This window comes from Dipodomys spectabilis, unplaced genomic scaffold (assembly GCF_019054845.1).
Source record: "Dipodomys spectabilis isolate Male_0828 unplaced genomic scaffold, ASM1905484v1 ptg000547l, whole genome shotgun sequence".
NCBI classification, from domain to species: domain Eukaryota; kingdom Metazoa; phylum Chordata; class Mammalia; order Rodentia; family Heteromyidae; genus Dipodomys; species Dipodomys spectabilis.
The window spans coordinates 3,372,472-3,391,513 of NW_024871224.1; the positions used below are offsets into that span (position 1 = coordinate 3,372,472).

General features: G+C 41.2%; 1 long non-coding RNA gene across 3 annotated transcripts in view; it reads left to right on the forward strand.

Moving 5' to 3' along the window:
* Nucleotides 1-16,296: 16,296 nt before the first annotated feature.
* Nucleotides 16,297-19,042, forward strand: part of LOC122099922 — a 31,734-nt gene continuing 28,988 nt past the window's right edge. For all 3 annotated transcript variants that reach the window (XR_006146037.1, XR_006146035.1, XR_006146036.1), the window contains exon 1: nt 16,297-16,586. This is a non-coding gene — a long non-coding RNA (uncharacterized LOC122099922). The remainder of the gene's footprint in view (nt 16,587-19,042) is intronic.

Genomic DNA, 19,042 nt, shown 5'->3' on the forward strand with positions numbered 1-19,042 from the left:
GGTGATCGAAGCTGAGGCAGAGTTACCACGACCTGAGTTCAAACCCCGTGCTGAGAAAAAGTTTTAAAAAAATTAGCTCCCTGGCTTGCAATTCCAGCTATTTATTCTGCCAGGTGTTGGATTTGAACTAAGGATCAGGGTAAATCTGCAGCAATGTGGATGAAGGGGAAGATCACCGTACTTGAAGAAAAGAAAGTCAAGCCTGTTCACTAGTCCTGAATTCAAGCCCCATCCCTGGAAAAGATACTATTTATATACATTGTAAAGATAGGATTTATACTTACCTATAGATGTTCAGTCCATACATGTTTGGTGTGGTTGTTCCTTGTATTTTTTGTTTTATTCATTTATTTACCATTGATTTTACTATATGAAACCCATTTTGTTTATTACATTGATGACATCCTATCACAGAGCACTAGGTTTGTAGAAATGTACTCCATCATGCTTGACACCTAGAATTCTCAGAGAAAAGGAAAACAAGTTTCACATTCAGCTTCTTACTCGACGATCCACTTGTTAATATTGCTGGGATCTGCACTCAGGTCCTAGAAGGAACAATTGGCCAATAAATCAAGGTGAACACACCAACCTGTGAGCAACCAAGGAGCTAGGTCATTCCCAGGATCTGACATTGATCCCCAGGGTGGTCCAATATAAGTTCATAATTTCATAAGTTCATAATTTAAGCATAGGATCAACATTGACATACATGTGTGGACAACATCTTGTGTTTGGTCCACTTCTCCTTATTTTGTCTCTAATTCATGGAGGTATTGTTTATTTTACTAAGAATGGTGACAGGTATAACTGTGCTGACATGGACGACAACCTGTTCCCATGGTTATAGGGTTGCCTATGCATTCTCCATCCTCTTCTTTCACAGGAGAGGAAAACGTGTGCAACAACTGGCTTCTGACATCAGAATGAATCTTTTGTCAGTGCTGGGATTTGAACTCAGGTCTGGGTAGCTCTTTTGCACTGTGGGAGAATTGATGCTCGCCATCCTTGTAGACTAGAATGTCAGGCCTGGTCCAGGGCCTGATTTGAAGGCTCAGCACTGGACAAAATAATAAGCCCACCTTTTTTAAACATAAGATCTCTCTTTACCTACAGGAGAGGTATGCATCTTGAGTTCATTGTAGTTATTCTTTTTAATTTGTGTCTTATTCATGGATGTATTGTGTATTTTATTGAGTATGGTGACAGATATAACTGTGCTGACATGGATGACAACCTATTTCCATGGCTATAGAGTTGCCTCTATAGCATTCTCCATCTGTGCTGAGACCCAGGACTTTCGCAGGACAGGAAAAAAGGTGGATCAATTGGATTCTCACATCATGTTGAATATTTTGTCAGTGCTGGGATTTGAACTCAAGGGCCAGCAGGCCCAATCAGTGAAAGGGACATGTTGAGAACACCAGCCTGTGAGCCACTAAGGAGCTAGGCCATTCCCAGGATCTGAGATCCAGCCCTGGTGGGGGCCAATATAGCCATAAATTCATAATTAAACAGAGGATCTATGTTTCTAAACATTGGTGGGCGGCATCTTGTGTTCGGTGTAGTCATTCTCTTTATTTTGTGTCTTATTCATTGATGTATTGTGTATTTTCTTGAGTATAGGATGACAGATATAACTTTGGTGAACTGGATGACAACCTATTCCCATGAGTATTGACTTGCCTATACATTCTCCATCCTAGCTGAGACGCAGAACTTGCACAGCCTAGGAAAACAGATGCAACAACTGGCCTCTCACATCAGGGTGAACTTTTGGCAGTGCTGGGATTCGAACTCAGAGCCTACGAGGCCCAACTTCCCAATGGGTTCACATGATCACACCAGACTGTGAGCCACTAAGGAGCTGTGTCATTCCCTGGAACTGAGTTCGAGCCCCAGGGAGGCCTCAATAGTCCTCAATGCATCATTGAAACAAGGGACGTATATTCACATCTGTGTGTGGACTTCATCGTGCATTGAGTGTAGTTATTCTCTTTATTTTGCATGCTATTCATGGATATATTGTGTATTTTCTTGAGTATATAATGACAAGTATACCTTCACTGACATGGATAACAACTTATTCCCATAGCCACAAGGTGGCCCATTTATTCTCCATCCTAGCTGAGACCCATGACTTGCACAGGAAAGAAAAACAGGTGCAACGATTGGCTTTTGACATCAAGATGAATCTTTCGGCAGGCCTGGGATCTGAACTCGGGACCTAGCAGGCCCAACTGGTGAATGGGTCCACATGAGCACACCAGCCTGTGAGCCACGAAGGACCTAGGCCATTCCCAGGACCTGAGATTGAGGCCCCCGGCAGGGGGAAACTGGGGAGGATAATAGTCACCCACTCATAAGCTGAAGGTAGTATGCAAATAAGTACATATTTGTGTAGAGTAGGAGAGATGGTGACTTGTAATGGAATCCATTCTGTGTGACTACCGTTTCTTCGATCTTTCTGGATGCCTCCATTTCATGACTGTGATGATAATTATCATGCTTCATCAGCTCTTCTCTACAAATAATCAATATTCCATGAGTCTTGCCTATCATTTCCTACTCGCATCATGCAGGAACTACTCATTCAGGGATGAGATCGATTGCTTTCCATGACTCCTCATAGGTTCACAAAATAGTATCTCAGGGTCTCCCACAAATCCCTCCTTGTAGGGGGGGGCTGACTTCAAGCCTCAGACCTGGAAAAGTTCATCTTACATACATTTTAAAGTTAGGATTTGTAATTCCGTACAGATGTTCAGTCCATATTGTGTTTGCTGTGGTTATTCATTTTATTTCTTGTTTTACTCATTTATTTACCATTTATTTTATTGACTCTGATGATACATGTACCATTTATTACATTGTTTACATCCCATCACAAAGCATCTAGATTTTAGATGTGTTCTCCATCAAGCCTGGCAGTGCTAGGATCTGAACTCAGTGCCTAGCAGGCTCAATTCAAGAATGAGTGAGTTTGAGCATGGCAGCCTCTAGCCAATAAGGCTGTCAGGTGGTTCCCAGATCAACCCCCAGGTTTGGCCAAAACAGTGATACATGGATAGGCAGATGGTGGTATACAAATAATTATATATTGGTAAAGAGTGTCAGGGCTGTCTATCTATGATTAAATGGCACCTACAACTTTCCTACCAAATCTTAGATATTTATTATACCGCCATTGAAGGAATATTATTCTTTTCATGCTTAATAAACTATTAATTAAGATCAATCAGTATTCTACGATTATTGCATCCAATTTTAGACTAGACCGGTGCATGAACTACACTTTCAGTCAGTATTCCTATGAATAGGAATGACTCTCTTGTAATCTCCTGCCATTGGTGTCAGGACTGGGATTTGAATCCAGGGCCATGTTGACAGGTTGGCCTATGGCTTCCTTGATATCCCACCAGCCATCAGCAATGACAGGTCAAGTATACTTTGCAGCCATATCATTCAGACCTATGATGGTCAACATGCAAAGAAAAAAACAAGTAAAACGCCAGCACTCTGCACCTCGCCACTTTTTGTGCTTTCCAGCTTTTTTTTCTTCCTAAAATCCCTCTGGGCCTAGGATCTCAGGATCGGCTATGGGTCTGGAGACTGCACCCCAGCCTAGGGAGATCCAAGCTGAGGCAGAGTTTCCACGACCTGACTTCAAGCCCCATGTTTGGCCAAAAATTAATTAATTAATTAATCATTTAACTAAATTTTAAAAAATAAAGCTCCCTGGTTTGTAATTTCTGCCAGTTTTCTTTCCTAGCCTGGGATTTAGAATCAGGGTCTTGGTAAATCTTTAGCAATGTGAGGGAAGAGTTGCCACTACATGAGTTCAAAGCCTGTGCCAACCAAAAATGGAAAACTAAGTCACTGACCTTGGCAGGGGGAGGTAGTTATGGAGATGGGAAGGAAAGGATAGTATGGGGAAAACAAAGCAGGAGTCAACAATGCTCAATAGAAAATGTACTCATTACCTTGCTCCTGTAACTGTAACCTATCTGTACATCATTTTTACAATAAAAAACGTATTTAAAAAACGGAAACAATGTAATTCTCAAAGAAGCACTCAGGGAAGGATGTCTGAATAGCTGTACAAAATTCTACACTGCTTTTTTTTTAAATGTTCAGTATGGAACTGAAAAAACATAACTGCTTCCATTAATAAAAATTAAGTCACTATCTTGGAACTGGGGCCAGTATTTCTGCCATTGCTAGGATTTGAGCTCACCATCTAGGTAACTCTTTTGCAGCATGGGTGAAGGCAGAGCTCACTGTCCTTGAGGAAAAGAAATTCAGGCTAGAATTGCCATGTCCTGAATGAAGATCCTGCAAGAGAAAAAAATATTTCTATACATATGTAATATATGATATATATTTACATATGTATGTTAATTTCATATTATGATTTTTATTATTGATTTTGTATTTTATTTTTCTTTGATTCATTTATTGATTATTGTATTTAGTATTATTATATACATATTGTTTTTTACATTTTGCACATATATTATAATATTAAACAATAATTTAGGATATTGACTCATTTTTCATTAATATTTTATTAAGTGTTGAAACACAGTACATAATTAAATGGAAGCATTTGTCACAGTCTTCACATGTTTAGAGTCTGCCCCAAGTATGAGCTTTGTCTTATCTTTGGACATCTTCCCATTGGGATTTCTTTAGAACGTTTATAGTCAGAAACCTTTTCTTGAGGATAGGCAGGTGAGGGATAAAATTGGGAGGGTGGCTTAGAAATGTGGCTTAGTGATAAAGAGCTTGCTCAACATGTATGAATGACTGGGTTTGAATCCTCAGTGCCACATACTCAGAAAAAGCCAGAAGCTGTTGAGTGGCTCAAATGGCTAGACTTGAGAAAAAGAAGCTCAGGGACAGTACCCAGGCCCTAAGATAAAGCCCCAGAAGTGTCTAAAACAATAGGCCAGATGACAGTGGCTCACACCTGGAACCCTAGTTTCTCAGTAGACTGAGAGCTGAAGACCAAAGTTCAAAGACAACCTAGGCAAGGAAAAGCCTGTTAGACTCTTATCTCCAGTGAACCACCAAAAGACCCCATGTGGTGCTGTGGCTAAGGTGATAGAGTGTTAGCCTTGAGCTGAAGGGATCAGGGATAGTGCCCAGGCTTGAGTTCGAGAAATACACCTGGAAAAAAAAATGAGGGTTTATCAAAGTACTTTTCCTAATTACTAATTAGGAGAACATTCTCTGGAAAATGAACACTGATGTACACCAGAATTGGAGTTAGAGCTCCAGGTTCAAGTGTAGCAGATCCATATACCTAGCCTCTCAGACTCCAGCATTGTAACCTTGTGTCCTACAGGGTTCTGAACGGTCCATTGTTGAAAGGCATAATATGCTCGCCAAACACTTTGCGATAAGCATTTGACTTCCATTGTCAATGTCATTACAGTTCTGAACCTACCAGAGCACCAGTAGCTCATGCCCATCACCCTAGCTCCAGAGGTTGAGGTCTCAGGAACACAGGGTGAAGCCAATCAGGGCAGGGAAGTCTATGACACTCTGACTTCCACTTCTGAAAGGTCAGATGTTCAAGAGCTTCTTGTGTTTCCCTTGGTGATGAGAATTTACTTGCACTCTAAATGTTCTTAGAGTTCCTGAGCTTTAGAAGAAGGAAAGAAATATCAATGACCCATCTGGGGTTCAAATGAAGTTCTCAGGATCCAAGCTCTAGCCCTGTTAGCAGGATGAACTCCAGTGTAACACTGTATCTGAAGGACAGAAAACAGTTGCAAAAGCCAGGCTAGGTGCAGAGACCTAGGCCTGCAGGATTAGGAGGCAGAATGTACACACTAAACAGGGAAGTGAGCTGCAAAACCACTTCATTCATTCCAGGAACAACCAGCAATGAAGGGAAACTTGAAATATTTGTTAGAGTTACACCAGGGTCAGGCTTTTCTCAGCCTCTTCAAACAATGACTAATTAACCTTCCTTCCTCAGATGAAGGGAGCCTCAGGCTATCTTTAGGTTACCAATAGAGAGCCAGTTTTGTGGGAGAGAGGGGAGGAACAGAGTAGAAAAACCCTGCTCTCTCGTCTAAGGGAGTTGGTTTTTGACTCTCCATCTGTCAGATTTGAAGCCCTTCTTCTACCTCTGCCAGTCTATTCTCCTTACTTCATTCTCCACTTAATGCAAATCCCCAGACCAACTAGAGGCAGGGCTGTTTCTCTTCTGTCTCCAAGCCCCTGAATTAGAACCTAGCTCTGCCCTCGTGGCTCTGGGACCTTTGGCTACCTTAGAAGTGGGAAAGAGACAGTGTTCCTGCTCTGTAATTGTGTGAAGGTGATGCTGGTGGCCTAGTACACTGCAGAAGGCCTCATGAATGGGAAGTGTTCCCTTCTTTCCTCCTGATATCCAAGACCAGATTTATCTATCAACTTTCTATCTATCTATCTATCTATCTATCTATCTATCTATCTATCTATCTATCTATCTATCTATCTATCTATCATCTATCTATCTATCTGATCTACCTACCTACCTATTTAGGTATCTCTTTGCCAGTTTTTGGGTTGAACTCAAGGTCTGGGCACTGTCTGTAGCACTCTACTGCTTAAGCCACAGCATTAATTCTGGCTTTTTCTCTGTATGTGATACCGAGGAATCGTACCCAGGACTTCTTGCATGCTAGGCAAGCACTCTCTCACTAATCCACATTCCCAGCCCCTTCATATTTTCCTTAATGGTAGTTTTTAAACATAAGTATGCTACCATTTTAAGTCCCCTAGGTTAATTTTCTGAATACTGGTTACTTCTACAAAACCTGATATTCTTTTCCCCTGCCTGATTTGTGACTGGTCCTGCATTGGCCTCATAATTAATGTAAATAAAGGCTGCTAAGAGCTGCTGTGTGCATCATATAATGACACAGGACTGGAAACCTGGAAGAGAAAAGCCATGGGTCTGAAATGAAGAAAATGGTGCAGTATGCACTAGGAGCATATTTGAAAAAATGAATGAGTAAATAAAAGAAAAAGCATTGCATACAGTCTGTTTGTACTCATGGAGGTAATATACACACATTAGTAGGTAGGGCATTGATAAATAAACTTGGCCTTCTCTTTTGAAAATTTTTTGTGGTCATCCCAGGGCTGAAACTCAGGGCCCGATGCGTTCCTTGGCAGTTTTTCCCAAGGCTGAGGTGTTACCACCACCACAGCTCCACTTCCAGCCATCTGGTCATTAATTGGACATAAGCACCTCCCAGGCTTTCCTGCCAGTTCTAGCCTGTGTTTCCTGCTTGGCTTTCTCTCTCAAAGCTGGAACTCTTCCCTCTTGACCACTGCTCCACTTCTAGTTTTCTGGTGGTTTATTTGAGATAAGAGTCTCACAGACTTCCTGCTCAGGCTGACTTTGAATGGCGATTTCCTGAAGAGGCTTCAAGCAGCTTTTCTCAAGGATACACAGAGGAGCTGCTCCACACAAAACCTTATTGTAAATCTCAAGAGGCACTAGAGGAAAAGAGATACATGAAGATGCTTCTAGGGTGTTCTAGATACTTAAGGTTGGAGACACAAAACACTCATAATTATTAGATCATTTTATTGGCAAAAGGAACAATGCAGACATTATGAGAATCATTGCAGCTTTCAGTCCTCTCATCCTGAGACAGTAAATTCACTGCAACTCAATGCTAAGTGACACAACTGGCATGTCCTGCGGATATTTTCTCCCAATTCCTGTGACACTCATTTCTCACTTTTGGATTCAAACCTGTGACCAGAGGGGAAGATGAGGCGAGAAAATCCTTCTCAGTGAAAACAGCCATAAAGATCATTGGGTAGTTAACTTATAAATTCAAGACATTGGAATGACCCTGTTAAGAAGTCAGATTGTCCAGATTAAAAAATGAAGAAGAAAGAAGGTACCAATGGCTGCTGACTGTAATCCCAGCACCTTAGGAGGCTGAGATGTAGAGAATCTTAGTTTGAATCCAGCCAGCATAGGAAAGTCCATGACACTGTTATTTCTAAGAGATCACAGAAAAAACCAAAGTGGGGCTGTGATTCAAGGTTAATGCACTATCCTTGAGCAAAAGGAGCTCAGGGACAATGCCTAGACTCATAGTTCAACCCCAGGAACTGCCCCATCAAGGAGCCTGTACCTGCATATCTTTGTGTATGTATGGACGTATTCCTAGAGGTGAAGCTCCAGAGTAGCTATGATGAACGGCACCAAGCTAGGAAATTTGTATTCAATAAAATGATTTCATAACAGAGACTGCTTTCATGACACTGCATGTTCCAGGGCTCCCTTCTCTGGTCCCAGTAAACCTGTGGGTTTCTCTGCATCCCAGGCCTTGTGGACGAAATCTCATTTCCTGGACAGGCAGAAAAAAGGCCTCATTCCTGTACTGTTGTGTAACAAACAACTGCATCCGGGTCAGATAGTGAGAAGGAGTGCAGGCGGGCTCCGAAGGTCAGGAGAGAAAGGTCACTATGTACTCGCAACTATCTCTCTCCACAGTGCTCTGTTTTGACAGGAAGCTTTCATTTGTGCCACCTCCCATGGCAGGCCAAATACTGTGAACTTATCCTGCCTTTGTGAGACTATATACCAGTGTTCAGATACAGTTCTCAATGTAACTTAAAAGTCCTTCTGGCAGACAACTAGGGCACTGAAGCTCATGAAATGTTTCATTGACGGCAATGTTGGGCCTACGATGCATTTCCTAGGTTTTTGCAAGCTTGGGAAATCCAAGCACATATCTGACATCACAAAGCTTCCTGTCTTCTAGGGCTGGTGAATCTCATCAGGTTTTGAAACTTTTGACCTCTCCTAGTTGGGCCCTGGGTGGCTAGCTCTTGGGGACACTGGGCTAAGGTGTTGACCATGATCTCAGTGAAGAAGCCTGGTACCTTACCATTTTGTGTAACAGCATCACTCATAATCTGTGTGTGTGTGTGTGTGTGTGTGTGTGTGTGTGTGTGTGTGTGTATACGCGCGTGCGCATGTGGGCCCATTCACCATTCTTGGAAGTTGAACTCAGGACCTGAGCACTGTACCTAGATTCTCTTGTACAAAGATAGTCCTCTCTTACTTGAGCCACAGAACCACTTCAGGCTTTTTTTTTTTTTTTATTGATGTGGTCCTGAGAAATCAAACCCAGAGTTTCATATATGCAAAGCACTCTACCCCTAAGGCACATTCCCAGCCCTCTATTTCAGGTTTGTTAGTTTCTTTCTATCATTTTTTATTGTTGTAGTAGTTGATATCTAGGCATGGGTGCTGTCCTTGAGCTATTCAGCTCAAGTCTTGTGCTCTACTACTTGAGCCAAAGCGCCATTTCAGCTTTTCTGGTGGTCCATTGGAGCAAAGTGTCTCAAGGACTTTCCTGCCCAGGCTAGCTTTGAACCATGAACCATGAACCTCAGATCTCATCCTTCTGAGTAGCTAGGATGACAAACATGAGCGTCAAGCAATCAGCTTCCACTTCAGGTTTCTTAGTGGCGAATTGGAGATAGTCTCATGGTACCTTTTTGCCTGGGATAGTTTGGAACCCAGATCCTCAGATCTCAGCATCCTGAGAAGGAAGGATGACAGACTTCAGCTATAGACCCCTAGGCCATGGCTTCTGGTGCAAGGGGCTCCTTGGCTCCACATGGTGGAGTGCTAGCCATGAGCCGAAGAGGTAAGGGTCAGTGCCTAGGCCCCTAGTTCAAGGTTCATGACTGAGAAACTACAAAACAAAACAATTGTCCGCAGGAGACAACTCACTTGTCTTCAGTAATAGATAATTTTGTTCCTGCCATGGGGACCTATCTGAGCCTCAATATTCTTGTCTGCATAATCATCTCAGTTATGGAGCTCTTACAAGGACAAGTTGAAAGAATGTACCCTGTGAAAGACACTGCACATGGCACTCTTTGCATGACTCAGCACACAGCATCTTGTGAGAGTCTCAGCACCCAGCACCCAATGCAGGACTCAGCACACTCCATCTTGTGAAGGACTCAGCATATAGCACCATGGCATGTGCAGGACTCAGCACAGATCACCCTATGGAGGACTCAGCACAAAGCTCTGTTCCACAAGCTATAATTAGAATTAAGGTGGTTTCACATTCTTCGAGGATCATTTCATATCTATTGGTTTAGTGGGGTGTTTTTATTTTGGGGGAGGTTAGTTATGCCGCTTGAGCTCAAAACACGGGGATACTATTCTAATAACATTTGCTCAAGGCTAGTGCTCTACCATTTCAAGCCATATTTCAAAGATTCTAGCAGACTTCCTGCCAGGATTTAAAGCCCCCAAGCAGCCAAGATGTCTGGGGTAAGCCAGGGTAAGCCAAAATGATGGGGGTAACCCATGGAGCTGGGTTACAGCAGTTTACATCTGGCTAAGTCAGGTTAGGTGACAGCTGTCAGCACCAGACTCATAGCTTTCTCTGTGATGAGGTATTTGATGTCCTATCCTTCTATAGTTGCAGTGAGTATATTCTACCTTTTTTTTTTTTTATCTTTTGGCAGTCCTGGGACTTGAGTAAGGGCTTTGACACTGTCCCTAAGTGTTTGTGCTCAAGGCTAGCACTCAGTTGATTGAAAGACAGCAGAACTTCTAGATTTACTTTTTATGTGACACTGAGGGTTCGAACCCAGGGTTTCGTGCTTACTAGTCAAGCACTTAACCAACAAGCCCCAGGAGTGAAAGAGTTATAAATAGATAGAGGTTGCTGTGTATAATTTTCTATACACAAAAGATGTCTGTACATTATTAATTTGTAGATAATATTACTACCAATTTTTAGGTATTAAGTTATGTCTCCATTTAATCATTTGTCTCAGTTAACAATTAATAAAGCATTAATTAAAATTATAAGTACATACATCTGTACATTAATTACATATTTTATAGAATGCGACAGATGTCTATATAATTAAATTATGCATCATGTGTTACTACCAATTATTAGGTATTTATGTTTCCAAGCAATTTTCTTTCTATTAATGCTTAACAAAATATTAAACTTAATCCATGTCCTATAATTAGTGTGTCTAATTTTATCCTAGAATGATTCACTACTAATTCAATCTGTTTTTCATTTATTGTAGTGACAATTCTTCCACCAATGACATTTTTTACATTTATGGCATCCTATTACTAGCATATATATTTGCATCTGAATTATACATCCTGTCACTGAGCACTTTAAAAGAAAAGAAAACATGTGTCATGCTCGGCTTCTTCCTCCTCGATTACATTTTTGGCAGTACTGGGATCTAAATTCAGGGCCTAGAAGGCTCAATTCATGAATGGGTGACTGTCAGCACAGAAGACTCTAGCCAATTCATCGGCCAGGCAGTTCCCAGGCCCTGAGATCGAGCCCCATATGTTGACCACATATTGCACTTAGTGTAGTTATTCGTTTTATTTTTTTTATTAATTTATTTATTATTTATTTTATTGGCTGTTATTACACATGAAATATTTACTCCATATATTACATAAGATATAGATTTGCCTATGTATGAAACTTCATACCTTACACCCAGGACTTTCAAAGAATCAGAAAACATGTGTCACCATGGGATTCTTACTCCATGATTCAATTTTGTGAGTGCTGGCATTAGAACTCAAAGCCTATAAGTCCCAATTCATGAATGGTGAGTGTCAGCACGCCAGCCTGGGGCATATTGAGCTAACAAGCATTTCTAGCACCTGAGATTGAGCCCCAGGGGTTGACAAAATAAGAACAGATTGACATGCAGATGGTAGTACACAAGTAAATATAGACCTTTATAGAGTGCCAGTGATGTCTATACATTATTCCTGTATATAGACTGCATTCCTACCAATTCTTGGGTATTTATTATGCCTCCATGTAATTAGTATTCTTGTTTTCATCTTTAATGAATTATTAATAAAGCAACAACTGTCCCAAAACTATTGCATCCATGTAATTAATACTATTCTTTGAATGTGTAAAAAATATTCATTAAAATCCATTGGTCACCTAAAATCACTCCATGTAATTGTATAGTAGTATTCAGAAACAACTAATTCAACTTTGCCATTCATAATCTTCCATCGGTAATCCTATGAATAGGAACGAGACTCTTAGTATCTCCCTCCATTGGTAGGGGTCAGGACTGTGCTTCAAACACATGGCCTATGTTGCTGTGTTGGCCTAAGGCTTCCCTGGTGGCCCACCAGCCTTCAGCAATGCCAGGTTACCAACATTTTGCAGCCGTGTCATTCAGTCCCAGAATGGTCACTTTGCAAAGAAAACAAATGTAAATCTGGTAAGTTGCCAGTTTTTATTTTTCTGTGTCGCATTATTTATTATTGTTTTCCTGTCAGCATTTGAGGCTCAGGAACCCAGGTTTGGCTTTGGGTCCAGTGGTTGCACCCCAGCCTAGAGTGATCAATGCTGAGGCAAAATTGCCACTACCTGAGATCAAGCCCTGTGCTTGAGAAAATAAAAATACATGCATACATACATATTTAAAATATTTTAATATTTAAAATATTATGAGGCTCCTTAGCCTGGAATTCAGGCCATTGTTTTTGCCAGGCCTGGGATTTGAACTCAGGATGTGGGTAAATCTGTAGCACTGTGGGGGATGGAAAGATCACCGGGCTGGAAGACAAGAAAGTCAGGCCTGTTCCCAGGGCCTGAATTCAAATCCTAGCACTTGAAAAAATAATATTCGTATATATTTGAAATACATGATTCATACTTACATACACATGTTTATTGCATATTGCAGTTAGTGTATTCATTTTATTTTGTGTTTTATTTCTTATGTATTTGAGAGTGAGCATGATTACACATATAACATTTTGCATCCTATTACATAAGACATAGCTTTGCCTATGTATTCTACATCATTCCTGAGACCCAGGACTTTCATCGGTACAGAAAACAAGTGGAACAATTGGCTTTTCGAACAGGATTAAGTTTTTGGCAATTCTCTGACTTGAACTCAGGGCCTAGCAGGCCCACTTCATGAATGGTTAAATGTTAGCACACCAGTCTGATGCAAGTGAAGTTGGCAGGCCAATTTGAGAACCTGAGATCAAGCCCTAGGAATGGCCAATATATAAACAGGTAGATGTTTAGATTGCAGTGTGTGTGTGTGTTTGTTTGTGTGTGTGCGTGCATGTGTGTGTGTATTTACATATGTATATGCATCTATAAATATATACAGAGAGAGACAGATAGACATTTATGTAGAATCTAGTGTATAACCCAATATAAAGGGTGTTGTCTGTACCTTATTTTTATATATTCTATTACTACCAATTATTTGGTATAAAATTATGCTTCCAATTATCATGGTAGAAGAATTAACAAAGTATTAATTAATCAATGACCTATATTTATTGCATACAATCTTATACTGGAATGACTAGCTAGTTAGTAATTCAATTAATAAATTTCAAATATTCTATTAATGTTCCTATAGATAGGAATGAGTTTCCTAGGATCTTCAGCTGTGTGTAGGTGGCAGTCCTAGGATCGATCTCAGGGCCTAGGTGTCTGGTTTGGCTCAGGCTTCACTGACAGCCCCTCAGCCATCATCCATGCAAGGTCACATACAATTTTCAAGCCAAGTCATTGAGACTCAGGAGGGTCACAGTGCTAAGGAAACAAAAGTAAAAACTGTTGTGTAACATTTCCTGGTTTTTCCTCCTCCATTTTTGTTGGTTTAATGTATTTTTGCCAGTGCTGGGAGTTGAACTCTGGTCCTAGGATCCCTGGATCATCTGTGGGTGTAAAAGTTGCACCACAGCCTAGGGTAATCATGGTTTAAGACACAATAAAATGTTTCCTTGAGCAAAAGGAGCTCAGGGAAAATGTCTAGGCTCACAATTCAAGCCCAGGACCTGCCACAAAAAAAAGAGCCAGTAACTCCATGTGTCTGTGTATGTATGCATGCATTTGTGTCAGTGAAGATCCAGAGTTGCTATGAAGAACGGCACCCAGCTAGGAAATTTGCTTTGAATAGAATGATTTCATAGCACAGAGTGCTTTCAAGACAATCCATGTTTCGGGGCTCCCTCAGTGTTCCCAGTGTAGCCTGAGGGGTCTCCATACCCCAGGCTGCCCGAGGAAGTCGGCTTCATTGTTGGAACAGGCAGACAAAAAGTTTCACTTCTGTAAAGCTGCATAACAAACAATTCATCCGGGCAAATTAATGAGGATGAATGTGCGCAGGTTCTGAAGGTCAGGAGAAAAAGCCCTGTTTGTACCCCAAGCTCTCTCTCTCCCCAGTGGTCTGTTTTGATAGGAAACCTTCATTTATGCCACCTTCTGTGGCAGGCCAAGTTCCCTGCACTCATCCTGTCTTTGTAAGACTATATTTCCGTGTTGAAACAAACTGCTACAATTAATTCAAGAGTCCTTCTGGCAGACAATTAGGGAGCTGAACATAATGGAATGATATATTATTGGCAAAGGTGCCTCCATGTGGTGTGTGTGTGTGTGTGTGTGTGTGTGTGTGTGTGTGTGTGTGTGTGTGTGCATACACCATTCCTGGTGTTTGAACTCAGGACCTAACTGAAGAGCTAAAGTAATTCCATTTTAAGTTCAAGCCCCCTGAGCTGTGCTGCCCTCAAAGTAACCCCCAAAGAGAGCTGTGCTGCCAAAGAGAAAAATAGTTCTCAGAAAAACCGCAGGTTGCCACCAACCCTGCCCACCTTTAAAGAACAGAACAGTTGCCCAGGAGTTCCAGCTGAAAAAGGGAAGTGTGATCAGGGTGGACATAAACCCCCTGAACTTGTGAACTTGCTTGTGTGGAAACCCCCTAAACTTGTTTGTTTGATACTATAAAAGCTGTGTCAATTTTATGCTTGGGGCCTCTTAGCATCACCAGTTACCAAGTACACATAGGACCAAGCTCCAGCTTGCAATAAATGACTCTTTGCTGTTTGCATTGATCATGGTCTCTGGTGGTCTGAGAGGGGGCGTCCGAAATCTGAGCACTTTATGTGGGAACTTGTCCGGGATAGCCCCACCATAAGCCACACAGATACCTGATCAGCGAGTCATCCAGCTAGCCGGTAAGAGGGGGTGCAGCTGCTTTATGTTGCGTGTTATGTGTTTGATTTGCAAGTAGGGTTTTAGAGCTGGCAAGAAACGTTGGTAGATGTGCTACAAGGTAGCCAGCAGGAGAGTTGAAGAAATTCCCTGGGCCCTTGGGGAAGCCTTCCCCAGTGGAGTCTCGCTTCACTCTGTCGTCTTTTGGACCATGACTTGTCCGGCCTCTGCTACTCTGGGTTAAGGGTAGATTATCCACCTCCCGGGTAGGGACTCATTGGCCTCCGCCATCCTATGGGACAGGAACTCGTCTGGCCTCCACAACCGTGGCTTAGAGGTGGATTCGAGCTCGAGATCAACATGCATGCTCTCTTTGTCTCATTTGTAGTTGCCATTTTAATTCCTTTCCTTGTTCATTTAACTTTCATTTTCGGATCAGCGGGCATCCTGGAGCCCCCCGATTGGGGTGGCCAGATGCTCCTTTCACCTCAGCCGCTCTCCCGTTTTAATACTTTTGGAATTTTAGGATGACATCAAAGGTTGACTTATTCTCTAGAAGAGGAGGCAGTGGGGGAAGGGAGAACCTGCAGGATCTAGCAATAACTTTGAAAGGGGCCTGCAGGGAAAACTCTAAGCCAGATGAATCTGCCACTGACCACCAAGTGCCACCAGCAAGATCTTAGCCTCGGGCCTTGGCCCAGAGGGTCTGAGTATGGGGAGGAGACTGTCAGTCTGAGGGGATGGCTTCCAGGGTCTTTTTCCCTTGCCCCAAGATGACTGAGAATTCTCCTCCACCTTGGAAGGCCTCTGGATCAACATTTGCAGGAATCTAAAAAAAAAAAAAAGAAAAAAAGAAATCCTCTGGTGGTAAGATGTTGCCCAATTCATGGAGATCTGATTTTGTCTTTGTGGCCACTTGTCTGTCTTGTTTACTTTGGTGTCGTTTCTGTTCTATTTTTGAGGTGGGGAAATTCTGGGTGAGGGTGGCCAGCTCACTCAACAGATTCTGAATTCAGCTTGCTGATTGAGAATGGCGCAGTTCTAGTAGGAATGAACTGAGGGCCCATTAGTCCCCAACTCAGCTTTTGGCTATTGTCTAGTTCTGTTTTAGAATTGGTACCTGTTTTAAGTGTGGATTCTTGGTTTTTGTGTTTATTTATATTTTTGTTATTTATTTGAACATCTCTGAGGAAATAAAAGTTCTAGCCTCTGGCTGGGCTCAGCCACAGACCTGCTAGGCTCGCGTCACTGTGAGATATGTAAGGTTGCTGGACTAGTCTGGTTCCTTTCAGGTCTTGGGCTGAATTTTCTCCTTGTGGAGGCTGCCTGAGCAGAGAGTGTGGAAGGCTATGTACCTGGTTTGGATTTTTCAGCGAGTCCTGACAATGTAACAATTTGTAAAGTGCTCTTGTCTAAAATTGGATAAAATTCAGGCCAGTTTAGTTTTAGGTGACCCCTTCAACCAGCCCTTCTCCAACAGGTGGGATTCAAAAGATCCGTTGATGAATTGCCTTGCTAAACAAGCGAGCCCTGGGAAAATGAAGCTTAACAAAGGTACTTAGTTTAAAAAAATACTGTCTTAAATTTTTTTTAAAAAACTTTGAAAAAATCTATGTAAAACTGATTTTGATTTATGCACGCTTTAAGATCTGTGTGTTTTCTATGTGTTTGTAAACATGTTCAAGATAAAAATTGTCAACATGCTGTAAAAATTGGGTGAATTTAAGTTTAAAATGTAAAAGGTTAAGAGGTTTAGACATTACTAAAAATTTAAAAAACTTTCACATTGTTTTAAATGGCTTTTTAAGGATTCTTTAACATAAAAATTAGAAAATCTGTTATTTTAAATTTTAATATTTTTAAATGCTTTGGCAGTTTGGGATTTAGTTCCCTTGGCTAAAATTTCAGGATAAATATTAAAAATTTAAATGGAAAGGTCAATTTAGCACTGTTACAAAACATGACATGTTCTGTCTGTCTAAAACTGTATTTTATTCAAACCTCCCTACCCCCCAAAAAAGGGAAAATTTAGAAGACTACCTAAGATCTATATTTAGGGGTGAGGCTGAATAGGCAGAAGTGTAGTTAAGCTGGTCATGCGTGGTGGGACCGACCTAGGGGGGGGGGTGCTTCATAGATGGTGGGACTGGCCCTGGGAGGAGTCCACACATGGTAAAAGAGGGCAAGCTGGCACAAACGCAGTTCATCTAACCTTAAAGAGTCAGATTGGGTGCAGGCACATTCCATAGGAGGGGCTGAGTTGCCCATCTTTGTTCTGTCCCTTTTCCCTGCAGATAGACCCTGAAAACATGGTTAAAATGAGTGATGTGATGATCTGATTAGTATTGCTAAAACTGCCCCTTGTATGTGTTAAAATTAAAATTAAAACGGCCTTCAAAAGAGGGTTAAAAAGTTTATTTGTATAATGTAACTTGCTTTCAATGATGTTCTACAATTAGGATGTTTTTAAAAGTTATAAAGGTGTTAAGCCTAGCTTCTTGGCAGAGTAATGGTGATTGTAATTATTTTTTTTCTAGATTATTATTTGTTTTTATTGTGAAAATACTGTACAAAGGAGTTACAATTACATGGGCAAGATAATGAGTACATTTCTTATCAAGCATTGTAACATCCTCCTTTGTTTCCCCTTCCCATCCCATCCTTCCCCTATCCCCCCATTCAAGCCTCCATTCACCCCCCACAAACTTTACAACCAAAGTTGTAAAGTTCGTTTTCGACATAACGACTTGTACATCTCATTGTTGCAATATTTCCACCTGTATCCCTATTTAAACGATTCGTTTTTTCCCTTACCCTCCACAAATTATACTAACATCAAATACAGTGAAAGCAGGGGTTATACAATGGGGGAGGGACATACAAAGCAACAAAGATATCATCTTATAAATGTGTTAGAAACAATCGCATGAAAGAAAACAGCATTTGAGTACATATTTAGGGTTCATTTCCCTAACATAAATTTATCTGAGCTTTTCTGCTTGATTCAGGCATATACTATTTATTGGAAATAAGGAAAACCATGGGACCTATATTTCTTTGGGCCTGGCTTACTTCACTTAATATAATTTTTTCCAAGTCTTTCCATGTACTAACAAATGTGGCAATGTCATTCTTTATGATGGACGCATAGAATTCCATTGTGTGTGTGTGTGTGTGTGTGTGTCGCATTTTCTTGATCCATTCATCTACTGAGGGGCATCAGGGTTGATTCCATATCTTAGCTATGGTAAATAATGCTGCAATAAACAGATCGTGCTGGTACCTTTAGTGTGGTCTTGTTTGTGAACATTTGTGTAAATGCCCAAAAGTTGGATTGCTGGGTCATAGGTGAGCTCTATGTGGAGTCTTTTGAGGAACTTCCATACTCCTTTGCAAAGAGGTTGAACAAGTTTACACTCCCACCAACAGTGCAGTAGGGTTTACTTCTGTCCACATCTCCTCCAGCATCTGTTGTTATTAGAGTTCTTGATTATAGCCATTCTACCTGGGAGGAGGTGGTATCTCAATGTTGTTTTGATTTGCATTTCTTTTATGGCTAGGGAGGTTGAGCATTTCTTAAAGTATGTATTGGCCCTTTTTCATTCCTCTTCAGAGAAGTTTCTCTTTAAGTATTTAGCCCACTTATTTATTGGGCAATTGTTTCTTTGAAGATTTGTTGTTGGGGGATTTAATTTTTTGAGTTCCAGGTATGTTTTAAATATGAGACCCTTGTCCGTTGTTGTATGGCTAGTGAAGATCTTCCCCCAATCCGTGGGCTTTCTATTGATCTTGCAAGCTATGTCCTTTGCTATGCAGAAGCTCTACAATTTCATGCAATCCCATTTTGTCCAACCTTTCTTTAATTTGTTGTCTTTCTGGGTCTCTATTAAGAAAATTTCAGCCTGTGCCAAGGAGACAAAGGGTTTCTCCTATTCCATCCTGTAATGTTTTCAGTGTCTGCTTTGACTCTGATGTCTTTGATCCATTTGGACTTGATTCTCATGCAGCGT